General features: G+C 35.9%; 1 pseudogene; it reads right to left on the reverse strand.

Moving 5' to 3' along the window:
- Positions 1 to 7065: 7065 nt before the first annotated feature.
- Positions 7066 to 17268, reverse strand: part of LOC101671278 — a 48801-nt pseudogene continuing 38598 nt past the window's right edge.

The raw sequence follows: 17268 nt of genomic DNA on the forward strand, positions 1-17268 counted from the left end.
ACTTATTATTAAAAGTAAAGATTTTAATATATTTTAAATATTTAAATGTTTAATACAATTAAGATATCAATTTCAAGATGGGATTGGGAGGGAGACAAACCATAAGTGACTCTTAATCTCACAAAACAAACTGAGGGTTGCTGGGGGGAGGGGGTTTGGGAGAAGGGGGTGGGATTATGGACATTGGGGAGGGTATGTGCTTTGGTGAGTGCTGTGAAGTGTGTAAACCTGGTGATTCAAAGACCTGTACCCCTGGGGATAAAAATATATGTTTATAAAAATAAAAAATAAAAAATTAAACACATTAAGTAAAAAAAAAAAAAGATATCAATTTCAGCTCAAATTTGGTAATAAGAGAAATCCCAAATAGAACTATTATAAATTCATGTTGACTACCAGAAACAGATGATGATATTTTCTATCTGTCCAATTATATAGAAAGAAAATGTGTTAGATGCCCTTTAATATTTTTCTAAAGAATTATAATATAAAATGATTTAAAATGTCAAAATCAGTTTGTGGTTAATATGTTCTTTTCATCAGGGTTGTAATGAGAAACAGAGAACATTATCTGTTTTCAAAAAGAGGTTATTTAGGAGGAAAAACAATTAATCAACAAATAGTAAAGAAAAATATTTGTATAGTCCCTGCAAGTAGTTTAAAATCACCTAAACTGAAATTATATTTTTTTCAAACCTACTCAGGTAAATGTCAGTTTGGATAAACTAATTAATTTGTGGATGCTGTTTGCTAATGGACTGATAGAGTATAATGTTTCCTAGACTAATTCAGTCATTATGATCAGAATTTTTAAGAACCTTTTATTCAACTATTTTTTTAGATATCTTTATTTACAAAGAGTTTCTATAAAGTCTAATACATTTGTCAAAGTAGAATTAAATAATAGCTTCATCTTAAATAAAAATCCATGAGGAATGAATAATTTGTTTATTTTAAATGATTTTTTTAATGTATTTTGGATTAAGTTTGTTAATATTTTGTTGAGGATTTTTGCATCCTCCTTCTTCAGAGATAGTGGTCTGTAGTTCACTTTCTTCAATGAATAATTTAAATCGTTCCTTCAGGTAGTCAAACAATATAAATGAGGTATAACTCATAAGAGTTATGAGAAGAGGATTTCGGAAGATTTAACACTTAGAAAATATTTTGTTCTATTTTTGCACTCTTTGATTACAAGTTATGCTTCTAATTGATTTTAAAAGTATAAAGAGCAATGTGGCATATCCCTGCCCACATTGAATAGGGACTAGGACATTCCAAATTTATTTAATAGTTTTTAAAAAGTATAAGTATAATTTGTGAGGTAAACAGTACATAGCATTACTTCATTCACTCATTATGTTTACTGGGTTATTATAATTTGCTGTTATACCCCCTGAAAGCAGATAATTAAAACTGATAAATGTAGAGATGTATGGTAAAATTTCATTTATTTCCTTATTCATTTATTCGTTCATTCATTTAAAAAAAAAAGTTGCATGACTATTATTATTAGACAACATTCTAGGCCATGGGAGGGGGAATATAGATAAAGTCATTCCAGTCGTAGAGCTTATATTATGGAGCAAGGGGAAGGGGCAAACAACAAATACAGAAAGTAAAATATATGTATATGGCAATAATTTTCACGGAGTTAAATAATTAGATAAAGGAAAATAGAAATGGGGAAGGTGGCAATTGTCAAAGTATAAGAAAAATGACAAAGGAAGACCTTACTAAGAAATGTACACTTTATAAATACTGAAGGTCAGTAGGCAAGTCACATAGATGTAGAACCCTAATATTATTCCCGAGAAAAGAAAAAAGAAATACAAACATCCTGAGAAAGAGATATAGCTATGTGTTAACACAGAGGAAAGAAGTTTAAGGGCGCTCTACAGAGAAAGGCAGGAAGAAAGTAATAGTTGTCAAAGATGTAAATAGATAACCAGTGTAAGTGCTGACCTTCTGCTTTTATACCAAGTGAGATGGAAAAGTAATGGAGAGTTCAGAATAGAACGATGAACTGAACTGACTTTCTGTTTACCAAGGTTACTTACACTTTTGCCTTTAGAACATGTTGAAGGGAAGCGTGGGCAAAAATAGAGAGATTATTAGTGGGCTCTTACAATAATTTAGGCTACGAAAGTGTGCTTGGAGTAGCATGGAAATTGTTGGAAAAAATAAGAAGTGGTATGGTATGGAATATATTCTCAACGTAGAACTGCAGAGATTTGCTGATAACTTAGTTGTGAAGTATGATAGAGAGGAGCAAAGAATGACTGAGATTTTTGGCCAAGCAACTAAAAAGACAGAGTCACCATAGCCAAGATGAATATGGCTGTGGGAGGAAGTTCTGGATGTTGGAGTGGGGATGGGAGAGGGATCTAGATTCAATATTACACAGATTTGTTTTGAGATCTATTAGACATTCAGATAGATGTTGAGAAGGCAGTTTGAAAGAGCAATTTGTTGTTCAGGTCCAAAAAAGTTGTACATTTAGGAATCATCATCATGTCGTCTACCTAACCTCATGGAACAGCTGATATCACACAGGAGGGGATCAACTAAAGAAAAAAAAAAAAGAGAGAGAGAGAGAGACTTTAAGGACTGAGAACTGTAGTACTCCAACATTAATAGGCTCAGTTTATAAAGATGAGCCTGCAAAGAAAACTCAAAAGATAAATGAACAATGAGGTAGGAGGAAAAACAGGAGTGTGCTGCCTTGGAAGAGAAGGCGGTGCTTCAAAGACAAGACAGCAGAATGTGGCAAACACTTTCTCAAGAAAGACTCATGTTTGATTACTGGATTTAGCAAATTCTTGTTATCAGTGATTCTGACAAAGCTATTTTGTAGAACAGTCTGAGCAAAAGCCTGCCTGGAAAAGGTCTGAAGGGATAAGAAGGAAAGCAATTTAAAAAATGAACATCAACAAAATAGCCAAAGAATATTACTCTAAAGCATGAGTTCTTATTCTTTAAATAGTAATATACAAGAAGAGGCTCATATTCTAATTTCAAAGGGATGGTGAGTATAAAAGATATTTTGTAGTATTACAGTAATCTAACGTGATAAAAAGGTATTTGTTTGGAGGTAATACCACGTGGTGCGTTGTCAACATGAAAAATTGAATGAAGGACATTATACTTAGCCAATTAAAATAAAGATAATTTTCCTTTTTTTTTTCCCATGTAGATTAATCTCCTGAACTTTATCCGCAGTCCTCTGGCATCAACTTTATATTGAGAATCTTGTTATGAAAGGAACTTGAGTGGTATCTGAAGGATGAAATCTCTAGGTTAAAAAAAAAAAAAAATCCCCCTGAAGGGAATGTTAGCTGTGTTTGGGAAAGATTGAATTTACAGAAAATCAGATTTAGAACAAAAGCCTCTGATTTAGGAGAAGGTGAGAACTGTTCGAACTCTATCCTTGAGCAGGAAAAGGGAGTTAGGTGTTCAAGTAGAAAAAAATCACTTAGTGAAGCACAGAGTACGAATAAAAAATAGCAGGAATGTGGGCAGAGATGTAGGCTAGAGCAGTTTATAGAATGTCTCTTCGGATGTAGTCAATGTTCCTAAGAAGTAGGAACCAAGACATAGAATGAACGATGGATACTGGGGATACTGTTGGGGATTTGAAGAAGGGACACAATAAAGAATGTTTTAAAACAGCGGAAGAGATGACAGGAATATCGTGGGCCAGTATTAATAAATTTAAGTTGAGAAAAATCTTTATTTTCTGTATTTTTCTTCAGCGAACTCGAATTGCAGGGAAGTCAGGGTGGAGTGGTTGAAGACCTGGACTTCATCCGTGTTGTCTATTTACAACCATCATTCAGTCCTTTATCCAAGAAATGTACCTCAGGTATCTATCACCTGCTGGTAATTCTCCCAAACACTGGGCACATTATTATGCCCAAAATGATAAAGCCTTTGGCATTACAGAGCCTGTAAACTGTTGGGAAGAAAAATAGTAAAGGGCCAACTTAGAAATATGTCGATAGTGACGCTGGCGAAGTAGGTCTTTATCTACATTAGGATAATCTCACTTGGGGTTATGGAAGACGTACATGAGGATACCATGCCTTTTCTAAAACCAAAAGATTACGTAGTCGTGTATGATAAAAGATATAGATAATCTCAAATAGGTAGAGGAAAATCTATTTTGTCTGTTTATTTTTAATTTCCTTCAGGAAATTGCCATACCTGGATCTTTTCATCTAAGCCAAATATGACATTTGATTTAATTATTTTAAGAATGTATCTAGAAATATGATAAATCCCCCATGTAATATTCATTTCAATACAATCACTCAAATGTACTACTAACTATTCATAATTACTATTCAATTATCTCTTTGCTCTTTATATATTCACCAACTTCCAAAAATTAAACCTCATCGTTGGGCTCTGGGGGTGGGTGGAGGAAAGTTTCTGCTTCTGTGGAGTGTACGGTACTATGGAGTTACTTGTAATTTGTTTGGTCTCCATACAAAATTTATCAAAGTTTCTACCTTACTTATAGGATGCTTTCCATGCTCCTAATTTATTAGTGTTCATGTGTTGTCTGCCTCCTCCCACTAAAATGGAAAGAACAAGAACCAGGTATCTCTGTTTCTGTCTGGACCCTGAGTGCCTGGAACACTTCTTGACATAGTGTCGTCAATATCTATTGAATGTATGGTACAGTGAGAGAATGAATGAGTGATTATCATTGAAACATCATGTTTGTGAATTCAAAATCAGCATTCATAAAATTGTCATTCATTACCCAGCTGAGATAAGAGAAAATACATTTTGAGAAGAAAAACAAAATATATTAAGAATAAAAGTAAGTTTATACTCAATATGGGAAGAATATCTGTTTAAGTTACAGACTTACTGTAGAAAGGGGCTCTCTGATAGATAAGGTTGTAAGTTTATGATACAAACAAGCTTGAGTGTCTACTGTACGTCTACAAGCATGAATAAGGCACTTTCATCAAGGTTCTAGATATCTATTCATTACTAGATGGCATTACGTATAATCTCTCATTTATATAAGTAATCTGTAGAATTTCACAGAATCAGAGCCATCAGCTTTTTCATTTCATGCCACTACTAATATTATCTTTGTTTCTATGACTATACTTGATATTGGTCAATCTAATTTTGTTAATTTTTTCCTTGGATTTGTTGTCTGCATTCATCCTTTTACTCAAAATGATTCACCTAGGGGAGCCTGGGTGGCTCAGTGGGTTAGAGCCTCTGCCTTTGGCTTGGGTCATGATCCCAGGGTCCTGGGATCGAGCCCCATATCGGGCTCTCGGCTCGGCAGGGAGCCTGCTTCCCCCTCTTTCTCTGCCTGTCTTTCTGCCTACTTCTGATTTCCGTCTGTCAAATAAATAAATAAATAAATATCTAAAAAAAAAAAAAGAAAGAAAAGATTTACCTATATTCTGACTATGGAACATGCACACACTTGTGTGGTTTTCTGGAAGTAAAGTAAGATGCTTTCCTTGTTGCAGTTTATGTCTTCTTATTGTCCTTTAAGCAACTACTCCACTGTATCATCTCTTAACACTCTCGAATCCATAACAAAATAAATTTAACCCCTGTATATAAATTCCTAGAGAGCAAAAGCAGGATGTCAGAATTCAAAGTGAATTGGTAAACCAAGGTACTATTCCTTGCCAGTCTTGTTAACAGTGCTTCATAACAAATGTGTTTAAACTCTTCTAAAAAATCTAAATATGGGGCACCTGGGTGGCTCAGTCCATGAAGCATCTGCCTTTGGCTCTAGTCATGATCCTGGGGTTCTGGGATCAAGCCCTTCATCAGGCTCCTTGCTCAGCAGGGATCCTTCTGACCCCACACTCGGGCTTGTGTTCACTCTCTCTCTCTGTCTCTCTCTGTCAAATAAATAAATAAAATCTTGAAAAAAATCTAAATATGACATCCTAGCAAGTTCAAAACTTGTAGCCACAGGGAAATTTGGACACTTTAGAAAATTCTCAAGTCTAGAGAAATGAAATGTCCTTTTAATAATCCAATGAGAAGTGCTATAAAATGATGGGAAACTAATAGACTTCAAACAATTGACACTGAAAAGGGGAAATATATGACACTTAACTGCTGCCAAATACGAGTCACTAGCCATGTACATAATAGTAATAATAATACCACCAATTAGACAATTAAGATGTATTTATCTAGGGGTGCCTGGGTGGCTCAGTAGGTTAAAGCCTCTGCCTTCGGCTCAGGTCATGATCTCAGGGTCCTGGGATCAAGTCCCACATCGGGCTCTCTGCTCAGTGCGGAGCCTGCTTCCTCCTCTCTCTCTGCCTGCCTCTCTGCCTACTTGTGATCTCTGTCAAATAAATAAATAAATTCTTTTAAAAAATGTATTTGTTTATATGTTCTGAGATTTATGTCATTTCAATCTATACTGTAAACCATATACTAAAGTTTGCATCATTACACAAACATCCCTGCTATAGGAATCTTGACCAAGCAGGAAATAACTGAGAGAACAACATCAGAACAGAAATGTAGGTGTTGCAGGATAACAATTATTTTGCTAACTTAATACTTTAATGCTTTTTACTTGAAGGCAGAATTTCAATTTTATCTGTTTATCGAAATACACAATGATGTTTTTGCGTATTTTGAACTAAATCATTTCTTGGAACACTGAACTTACCCATATAGGCTGAAAACTGTGATAGGTCCTCAAAGGCATGATTTCTCCCAGGAAATCACTTATTCATTAAAAAATAAAACAAATAGGAGCACCTTGGTGGCTCAGTGGGTTAAAGCCTCTGCCTTCAGCTCAGGTCATGATCCCAGGGTCCTGGGATCGAGCTCCAGATCAGGATCTCTGCTCAGTGGGGAGTCGGCTTCCTCCTTTCCCTCTCTCTCTCTCTCTCTCTCTCTCTGCCTGCTTGTGATCTCTCTGTGAAATAAATAAATAAAAATCCTTTTTAATAAATACATAAATAAATAAGACAAGTGAGCTAATGAATGCTCAAACTTTGATCTAATATACCTACATATTATTTCTTCCTTAAATAGCTGTTAAATTAATTAATTATTAATTATCACAAGTTACCAATGGCACTTTATCTTTTGCTTTACCGCATCCTTCTCTGCAGCTTCCTTGGCCCTTTTTGCCTGGATGCCAAAGAGCCAGATATCGTTCCAGGCCATGCAAAGACTGGCGAAGCCCCGGAAGTTCCCAGAAGTCTGGAATGACTCGGATGCTCAATGTCTACTGGACATTCTCTGGGGGGCATGACCCGTCCTGGCAGCTGGGGAGCCAGTCTAAGTTCTTCAGCAGGGCTGTCTCCCTTGCTGCGGGCTGAGGGCTCCGGGGGCAAGAGGATGAGCTTGGAAAGGTATTGCTTCCGCTTTGCCCTGCACAGCAGCCTGCAGGGATCTGGTGGACTTGCTCTACCTTCTTGGATCCACTGAGATCCCAATGGTCTGAGCAACCGTGTGGATGCCAGCCACCGTGTGGATGCCAGCAAGTCTTCCAAGCTGAAGCCCCTGCCCGCCTGCACTTTGGTGTGATGCCTCCCCCTGGGCCCGAAGAGTCTGGACGCTGGGTGCGGGGCCACAGTGCCCGCCTTGGCTTGCTTGGGCTTTGTGTCTGCGGATCTTCTGCCCCAGCGGGTTGAACCACGTGGCCACAGACCACTGCCAGTCCTCGTGGAACTGGAGCTTCAGGATCCTGCCCTTGCACTCTGGCTCCTGCCTGTGGCCTACTCTGAAGGAGAACAGCCCACGGAAAAGAACCGGTGCTGCAGAGCACCCTGGGATGGTACTGGTTCTTTATTTCAAAACCAAAAATACAACGACAAAATCAATAGATATATTTATCTCAATAAATTAGAGGACAATAATGTCTCATGTGTGGAGAAATCGAGAAGATAAAAAAAAAGTATAGGGGATTACAGAAGAAAAGGAAGCAGAAAAACTGAAAATAATGGAAAGAAAATTTTCTCAGGAAAAGAATAAAACTGATCATGAAGGAAATAAAAAAAGGAAGGCACTGTATAAAAGATGGCCCTGGAATTTTGTTAAAGAAATATGGTTTGTGCATGTGTTTGTGTTTTGTTTGCTTTGTTTTGTTTTCTCTGTATGTTTGACTTTCCAGCTACAGAGGGGTTTTTCACATTTACAGCATTTGAACCAAACTGTTTTAGAAAACAGAAAACTGAGGTAGAAAAATGACTCTTTTGGCCAATATTAGTCTAAAGCCCATTCCAAATCAACGCCATAATGGCCTACCATAACACTCCTATCCCTGTCTCTTCCTCGTATTCTTTGGGAGTATTTCTTTTCCGATTACAAAATAAACTTGAAGATCGTGAAGCATTTTCTGGAATATTTCAAGCTTATTTTGGTTACGCCTCATGCTCCTCTCCAACCTGGCAAAGACATAACCATTACTGAAACGTCGCTTCAAACATTTCAGTTCTTTCACAGAGCCAGTAAGTAACTGAGTACAGACAGATAGTAAATAAACCCTTTGCAATCTGTCTCCGCAGCTTCCAATACCTTTCGTTAGAAAGAAGCTTATGATCATGCTAAATACTTTAAAAAATGTAATGGGCAGACTGCAGTGGGACAGTATCTTGGATTGTACGGATAGGCTTTGCTTAGTATTTTGGTGACCATGAAAATGGAGGACACCTTAAGTTACCCTCACCCTGTCCTGAAAAGATGGCGATTCATTGTTCGTTTTCAAAATAGTGATATTTTTTCCTGCCCTTGGTGATCAAATGCATAAAATATGTGAAATTTTGTACATTGACTGTAACAAAAGAGAAAGGCCTGAATATTAGGATATTACTTGAAGACACTGTCCTTGTAGATCAATTCGAAAAAAGTTTCAATTTGAATACCCTCACTCCAGTTTATAATTCTTCTATTGTCATTAAATAATAATACATGTTTATAATTATTTTTATCAATTTACCAGGTAAATTTCTGTTGAAAAGCACATTACATAGAACAGATGTGGAAGGCATTTTGCTGGTTTACTAGCCTAAAGTGCTAGAGCAATGGTGACACCTAGTGAAAGAAGAGCAAAACTGATACAAAAATCCTTGGGGCGATTCAATTTTCATAGATCCTCAGCCGCTATAACCTATGAGAAAATAATTATAGTAATAATTAAAAAGTATTATCACTGATGTACCTTGACATATTCGATGATCTGTCTTTTCTGGAGTGTGTGTGTGTGTGTGTGTGTGCATTTTCAAGCAAAACAAGTAGGGATGTGAAAATTATGATTATTCATGGAGAACATAGAAATTCAATTTTTTTGTCAGGTAATAAGTAATTTTTCAAATCACAGATATATAAGAATATAATACCTTTATTTCACACTTGATATTTTCTATCTTTGTCAGGAGTGAAACCAATTTAAGACCCTCAATCGGTTAAGTTCAACGTAGAAGAATATTGAAGAATCCCTTCCTTATCTTACTCATTAAACTTCCTTATCTGCCTTCTAAAGGCAGTTTGGTTAAAGAATAGAGACGCTTCTTCCATGGTCTGAAAGTGAATATGCAAATGTGATGCCAGCTCCTCAGATGTAAACAAAAATGGTTTCTTTTTCTATATTCCCTCTACATAGAACTTGCAAATCAGTAAGGTGTTCAACAAATTATTGGTACACAGGTTGATACATGCAAGCCTGAGATCTCTGCTATTAATAGGCTTTGTAAAATATCTAAATTGTAAAACACCACAATATATGTACATTTTAAGCATACATAAATTATATGAAGTTATCTGTATCAGGGTGGTGAGACGTACAGAGGATAACCAAAGACAATGTATTTTCCTTCCTTCACAGTCAGATTTCTGGAAATTTGTTGAGTTTCAACTATAGAATCTCATGATGTTATTCAATTATCATATGCTATAATGACATCATGAAACATCACAGTTCTTATAGAAAGTAATAAATCTTATAACAGTATTTTGAATTTTATTTGTTTTGTTATAAATAGTTACTCTGAAAAAGCAAAGAAACCATGTTCTAAGACATTTTCACGGTAAACTGTTGGGAAATTTCTAATGTTATTTGGCATCAGCAATTAATTGTGAATTTTTGGCCCTTTGTATCCACCTCTTGTATTATAGAATATAGTTATGCTATTTAAGCACCGAAAAAGAAATGTAGATCACCACATGCCCACATTACTGACACACTAGATCTTTATGGAACCCCAGCTGGAAGGGCCCACCCACCCCATCTGAGAGTCTTGAATGGCCTCTTCATTTTGTGTGGACTAAGGTTGAACTCTTTCACAAACCCTGTGAGGACTTTTAACACCTGGCCCCTACCTTCTCCCCAAACTCCTAAAACAGCCCAATCCTACACATACCACAATGCCACTCACAGAAAGCTCTGTTCTTCAGTCATATCGTGCTCTATCTTCTGCACATTTGTCCTATTCCTTTCTCTGTGCATGGCATTTCTCTGGTGGAGAGGGAAGGCACGTTGGTGCCAACTCAAAACAAAAGCAAGTTCTACCTCTAGTTCTGATCATTAATGGCTTTTTATAAATAATGTGTTATCTCCATGTCTCAATTTCCACATAATGTTTAGATGGCTGAACGAGAAATAGTATGTATAAAGAGCTTGGCAGAAAATAAATGCTCAATAAATATACTAAAAATTGTATTCCTTGAAAAACTTGCTTCAAAGTAACTTTATTTGTAAAACTGCCCTTGAAGCACCCATGCATGTTAAGTAAATTGACCGTGCATCTGTTATAACACTTCTCACATTACATCATGACACATGATTCTCGATTATTTTTTTCCTAGCCTGGATCTGAACTCTAGAATTGTGTCTCCAACCACTGTACATTATCCTTGAGATGACCAATTAAGTACACCAAACTCGAAATTTCCAAAACCCAATTATTCATACCCCCACTTCAAAATATGCTCATCTCAAACTTTATCTGTTTAATAAATGGATTTATCATTCAATCTGTTGCCCAGACCAAAATTCTATTTTCTCTTAAGTTCCACAAACATTCCAATACCAAATCTTTTGCTTTATGATTTTTATCTCTAAGCTAACCTTCATAAGCTTTCTCCAAATTGTCATCAGCTCTCTATTAAACTTCTATATCAAACTCCTTACTCTTCTCTTTACCTATGCATTTTCTACCTTTAGTGAAAAGGTAGAAAATTATATGAAATACCTACCCAAATGCTTATGGCTATGTTTATGCATAAGTCATAGGACTTATACCAATATTGGACCATTTGTTAGAATAATATCCAAACATCTTATTCTTGGAGGTAAGTTCAGCGTGATCTATCCTACTTGCTTTTCTGAACTTGTGTCTTGTAAGACTCTCCCTAATTCACCACAGCCCAGTCCAGTTTCCTCCATGTCCCTTGGGTGTGAGTCTTCGTTCAGACTGCTAGAACAACAACAGATTGGGTGGTTTAAACAGCAACTTATTTCCCATAGTTTTGAAGGTTGGGAAGCCCAAGATCAAAGCATCAGCGGATTTTGAGTCTGGTAAAAGCCTGCCTGCTTCCTGACTCCTAGAGGGCTGTCTTCTTTCCATGTCCCCACATGGCAGTAGAGGAATAGGAGCTCTATAGAGTCTTTCATACGAGGGCACTAATCCCATTCCTGAGTAATCTATCTTCACGAATTACTCACTTCCCAAAGGCCTCATGTCTTAATATCATCATATTGGGGATTAAGATTTAATTTAAGAATTTTGGGGGAGGGACCACAATATTCAGTCTATAGCAGTAGTCAATCCTATTCCCAATTTGGCTTTTGAATATGTTATTCCTTCTGACCTATTTCCCCAGAATTATTCACTAAGTTCATTCCCTCATTTCTCTGCTCAAATGGAAATGACAAATCATTGCTGATTACATCATCATATAAACACCTGAATCTATTTCACTTACTTATTTGTGATTTAAGTATTTTTAAGTCTTCCTACTCTTAAAATACAACCTTCTTAAGGAAAGTGCCTTGAAAAGTAAATTCCTTGCTGCATTTTCAGTGGTTAGCAGAGATTAGGTGTTTAAAAGGTTAACTGTTCTCTCACACTCTCTTTCAGGGGGACAGTGAATGGAGTTAATGCTCCACATTTTGGAATATTAACATTGTGAAGAACTGTACTTGCAACAAAAAGATTTATAACAATAATATAAGAACGTGTTAAAAATGGATCATAATTGTAAAAAGGACCAAGGCTTTGCTTTGTCTCTCACAGAACTTAAAATAGATGAATCCCAGAATAAGTCTACTTGAAATTTGAAATCAGCCCAGTAAACTCATTCACCACAGACCTTCCAGTTCTTAATGCTATTCTTTGAATAGCAAGCACTCACTAATCATCTCACACCTATTCACCTATTTTATTTATTTATTTTTCCTACTGCTTCCATTTTGAGTCAGGCACTTTCACTTCCCAAGTTTGGACCAGCATTCCCTTACATGATTCTGTTCCCATAGCTTTCCATCAGCTTTTGCATCTGCTTTCTGCCTTCTGTCATTGAACCCCCCACTAAGAAACCCAAGTCCCGCATTTACCAGAGTCTTTTTCCCCAAGCCAATACCCTTCCGGTGTGTTTGTTCCTCTTGAGGTTAAAGATTCTCATCTTGATCCACTGTCAAGTAGCCTTTGCAGAAGCTCTTTGTCATTTCAGAGAATAATGTGAAAAAGAATACATTTTTTCTCCTGTTTCTATTAAATATGTCTCTAGTTTAATGAAAAATACTACAGGAGGTGTATAGTTGCAGTGGAGAAATAACACACCACTGTGGTAAAAGCTTAAGCCCTGGCATAAAATAACTGAATTTTCAGATTTTCATCCATTAGCAGCTTGGTGACTTTGAACAAATTCCTAAAATCTTTTAGGCCTCAGTTTCCTCATTGGTAAAATGTAAATACTCTACTGATGATGTTATAAATTAAAATGCGAAAAATTCTATACTGTCGATATGTTAACATCATATGTTAAGACTATATCCTGATGTTATAAATGAAATGAGAAAGATACATTGTGAAGTGTATAGTATAATGTCCGAATATACTATATACACAACTAAAATTGGATAGTTATTATTCAAATTTCCCTGAGTTTGACTTTACTTTTTATATTAAAAATACATAAAAATATGTTTTTAAAATACACTATCAAAGATAGTTCCCTTATTTCACTTGTTTAATATTAGAAAAGATAATAACATTTTCAAGATGTTAACAGATTTCATGTTCATTGTATTACTCTATCTTAACCAACTCATGGGTTAAGCAGGGTATATATTAACATGCATTTAAAGTCAATGAGTATAAATATTATTAAATTCCACTTATAAGTGAAATCATGGTATTTGTCCTTCTCAGTCTGAGTTATTTCTCTCAGCATAATACTTGCTAATTTTCTCAGATGCACAGTTTCATCTTTTTATGGCTATGCATTATTCCATTCTGTATTTACACCACATCTTCCTTATCCATCTTTCTTTGATAGGCACGTAGGTTGTTTTCATATTTTGATTATTGTAGCTAATACTGGCAATGAACATGCAGTGTGTATATCTTTTTGAATTAGTGTTTTCATTTTCTTTGGTAATACCTATTAGTGGAATTATTGGATCATAAGGTATATGTATTTGTTTTTTTAATGTAATTTTTTAAAAAATATTTTATTTATTTATCTGATAGAGATCACAAGTAGGCAGAGAGACCCACAGAGAGAGAGGAAGGGAAGCAGCTCCCTGCTTGAGCAGAGAGCCCCATGCAGGGCTCAATCCCAGGACCCTGAGATCATGACCTGAGCCAAAGGCAGAGGCTTTAACCCACTGAGCCACCTGGGTGCCCCTAGGGTATTTGTTTTAATTTGGGGAGGAACCTCCATACTGTTTTCCACAGCCACTATACCAATTTACATTTCCCCCAACAGTTCATGAGAATTTTCTTTACTATGCATCTTTGTCAACACTTGTTATTTCTTGTATTTTTCTTTTTAATTTTAGCTGTTCTAAGGTGATATCTCATTATAGTTTTGATTTTCATTTCCCTGATGGTTAGTGATATTGAGCATGTTTTCATGTGTTTGTTGACCATTTGTATGTCTTCTTTGGAAAAAAAAAAAGTCTATTCAAATTTTCTGCTTATTTTTTAAATTAGATTGTTTTGGGGTATTTTGGTGTTGAGTTACGTAAGTTTCTTATATGTTTTGAATATTAACTCCCTATTGGATATATCATTTGCAAATAGCTTCTCCCATTCTGCAGGTTGCCTTTCTTTGTCGATGGTTTCTTCTTTCACTGTGCAAAAGCTTCTAATTTTGATGTAGTCCTAATAATTTATTTTTACTTTTGTTTCCCTTGCCTTAGGAGACATACCTAGAAAAATGATACTGTAGCCAGGGTCAAAGAAATGACTTCCTGTGTTCATTTCTAGGATTTTATGGTTTCAGATCTCACATTTAAGTCTTTAATCCATTTTGAGTTATTCTTGTGTACGGCATTAGAAAGTGGTCCAGTTTTATTTTGTGTGTGTAGCTGTCCAATTTTCCCAGCGCCATTTATTGAAGAGACTTTTTTTTCTCCATTGTATATCCTTATCTTCTTTGTCATAGTTTAATTGACCATATAATTGTGGATTTATTTCTGGGTTCTGTTCTGTTCTGTTGCGTACTTGAACTTTATGTAACATTTTGTACCAACTATCTTCAAATTAAAATAATAAAATAATAGAAGATAATTAGTAACGTTGGGTCCATGGTCAAAGGAGCGAGACTGATACAAATCGAAGGTCAAGCAAAGCTTTATTCATGCCAAGCATTGAGAATCAAACTGACCGGCCAGGGCCGTCTCTTGCAAAGAGGCGACTTCTCTCTGCTTCACAGACTAGCTTTTAAGGACAAAGGCCATGTGGTTGGGCCTGGCCATGCATAGGTGGTCAATGAGATTGTAACACAGAGAAAGATGCACAGTCCTGCTAAGTCACACATAAGTGACCAATTGATTACAATTTACCCTATAGTAGATATTTGAACCAGCCTATCACCTTGGTCAGAATTGGCACCCAAAAGGCACCCAAAGGGCAGGGTCCAAGCTCCTTGGTAGCTAGGGAGACGGTATGCACCCCCCCCCATTGAATACATCCACCTGGCTTGACCCACCCTTGTTTTTGGGCTTTGTTACCTGGGATTAGTTTCTGGGACTCGTTTGAAGTCCCCTTGGGGAAGCGGGGGACAGGGACAGTTCAAGTTTTACTGTATAAACAACAAGGTCATTGTTTAACCGGATGGAATTGCTCTGGCTAAATAGGCCCTTACAAGTAAAACTGGACTAGATAGACTAGAAGTAATTATTTAGAATACACCCTAAAAATGAAAAAAAAAAAAAAAAAAGTAAAGCCAATGTGTATAGAAAGGTTTAAGAAACCTGAATATCTTCTACAAAATCAAGGTCAACACTAGAATCTAGATTTTCTGTAGTCTAGCAGTCCGTGTTATTAGGCTTTTACAGTATATCTCATTAAAAAAAAATCTGTGAAATCTTTTGATGAAAATAAAATATATTTATTAAACATTTATTCTTTCAAGCATTGTTCTATATAATTTCAATGCATTTATTCACAAAACCTAACTTATGAAGTAACTACATTTCTAATTCCCATTTTATAGGTTGAGAATCTCTAGAAGTTTAGTAGTTTGCCCAAGGTCATAGAGCCAATGTGAAGAAAATATGAGATTTGAAGCAAACAGTCCAACTGTGAACTCAGACTTTTAGGTATTATGCTCTATGGCTTATCATAAACCCATGGAAACTTTATTTCCCATGCTAGCATTATTTGAAATTAAAAATTAAATAATAGGACTAAAACCAAAACATAGACTCATTTGGCAGTCTACGACAAAAACAAAGCTGTGATAATTTAAAATAAGCTCTCTTAAATTGCATGAGCAAACTATGAGTTTATGATTATGACCCCCACTTGAGAATTGCTAATTTACAGAGCTGTGGCATGCTTAAACACAAGGCTATCTTTAAGAGCAGCTAAGCATTATCTGCATTTACATAGTGCCAATTACTAACTACAACAATGTGCAGGGATTCAAATGCAACTGCAGGATTATCTCAGGATAACAAAGCCACTAACTCAGGTCTTCAGTCACAGAGTGGCTTAGAAAACAAAAGAATAGGGTGAGTACTCTGGAGGTATCTTTCATGTGTTGTTATCTAGAAAAGAAAAGATAGAAATGTTGCTGTATGAAGTAGAACCATTCTATAAATCAAGTGATTTCTCATTTGGGATTTGAATCACACAATTCATAGAAACGTTCTGTGAACACAACCTTGACAGGAATGAAAATATGCTTTAATGTGACAACCGGAAGCCCCAACTCATATTATCCATGAGTACTGACAAGAACCAGAAAAAGATGATTACTGAATGTGTATAAAATGGCTATTAATCATTAATTTTAGTCCAGTTTTGAGTTCTAAAGGGCTGTATATGCAGAATTTGCTTAATGTTCACAACTACCTAGTGGATTGTTACCTCTGTTTTCTGGAAAGAGAAATTCTGACTTGTAAAATAATAAAACTTAACAAACAATGACAGGTAAGATCAGAATCAGGGCCATCCTCTTTCTCGACTAGCTACTTTTCAATCCATGAGCTGCTCTGATGCCCCGAAAAAGACATCCACAAGATGACCAACAGTGACCAACGTGAGATAGCAGTGTAAATAGTACATCAGCCTTCGGTCTTAAGAATTTGTATTTTACCTGAATACAAATTCAGTAAAAGCTTGGAATAATTGTTTTTAACTTAATTGTTAGTTATTTTGCATGCCTGAATGCTTATGATGTTTTATGCAGTCAATTAATGAGAACATTCTAAGTACATAGCAATCAGAAATCCAAACAGTTCAAAGTATGTAAGAATCAGAATTTCCAGAGTAGCAAGTTGGGAACAAATATTAGTTTCTGTGGGAATATTTATGGATTTTATATACATATGTATGTGTGTGTGTGTGTGTGTGTGTGTAATCTGGAATCCTAATGCTTAATAGGATAACCAGCAAAGCCATGAATCTACCCACATAATAATCTACAAGAATTTTCTGGATTTTTAAGTTAAATATATTCAAAATCAGTAAAAAGAAAAGGAATATGTTCTGTATGCAAAGAAATAGATCATGCATATTGTAGTTAGCACTTCACTACATGAGGTGTGAAATGCTGATTTGATGGAAGGGA

This window comes from Mustela putorius, unplaced genomic scaffold (assembly GCF_011764305.1).
Source record: "Mustela putorius furo isolate JIRA1106 unplaced genomic scaffold, ASM1176430v1.1 tig00000430_pilon_pilon_pilon, whole genome shotgun sequence".
Taxonomy (NCBI): domain Eukaryota; kingdom Metazoa; phylum Chordata; class Mammalia; order Carnivora; family Mustelidae; genus Mustela; species Mustela putorius.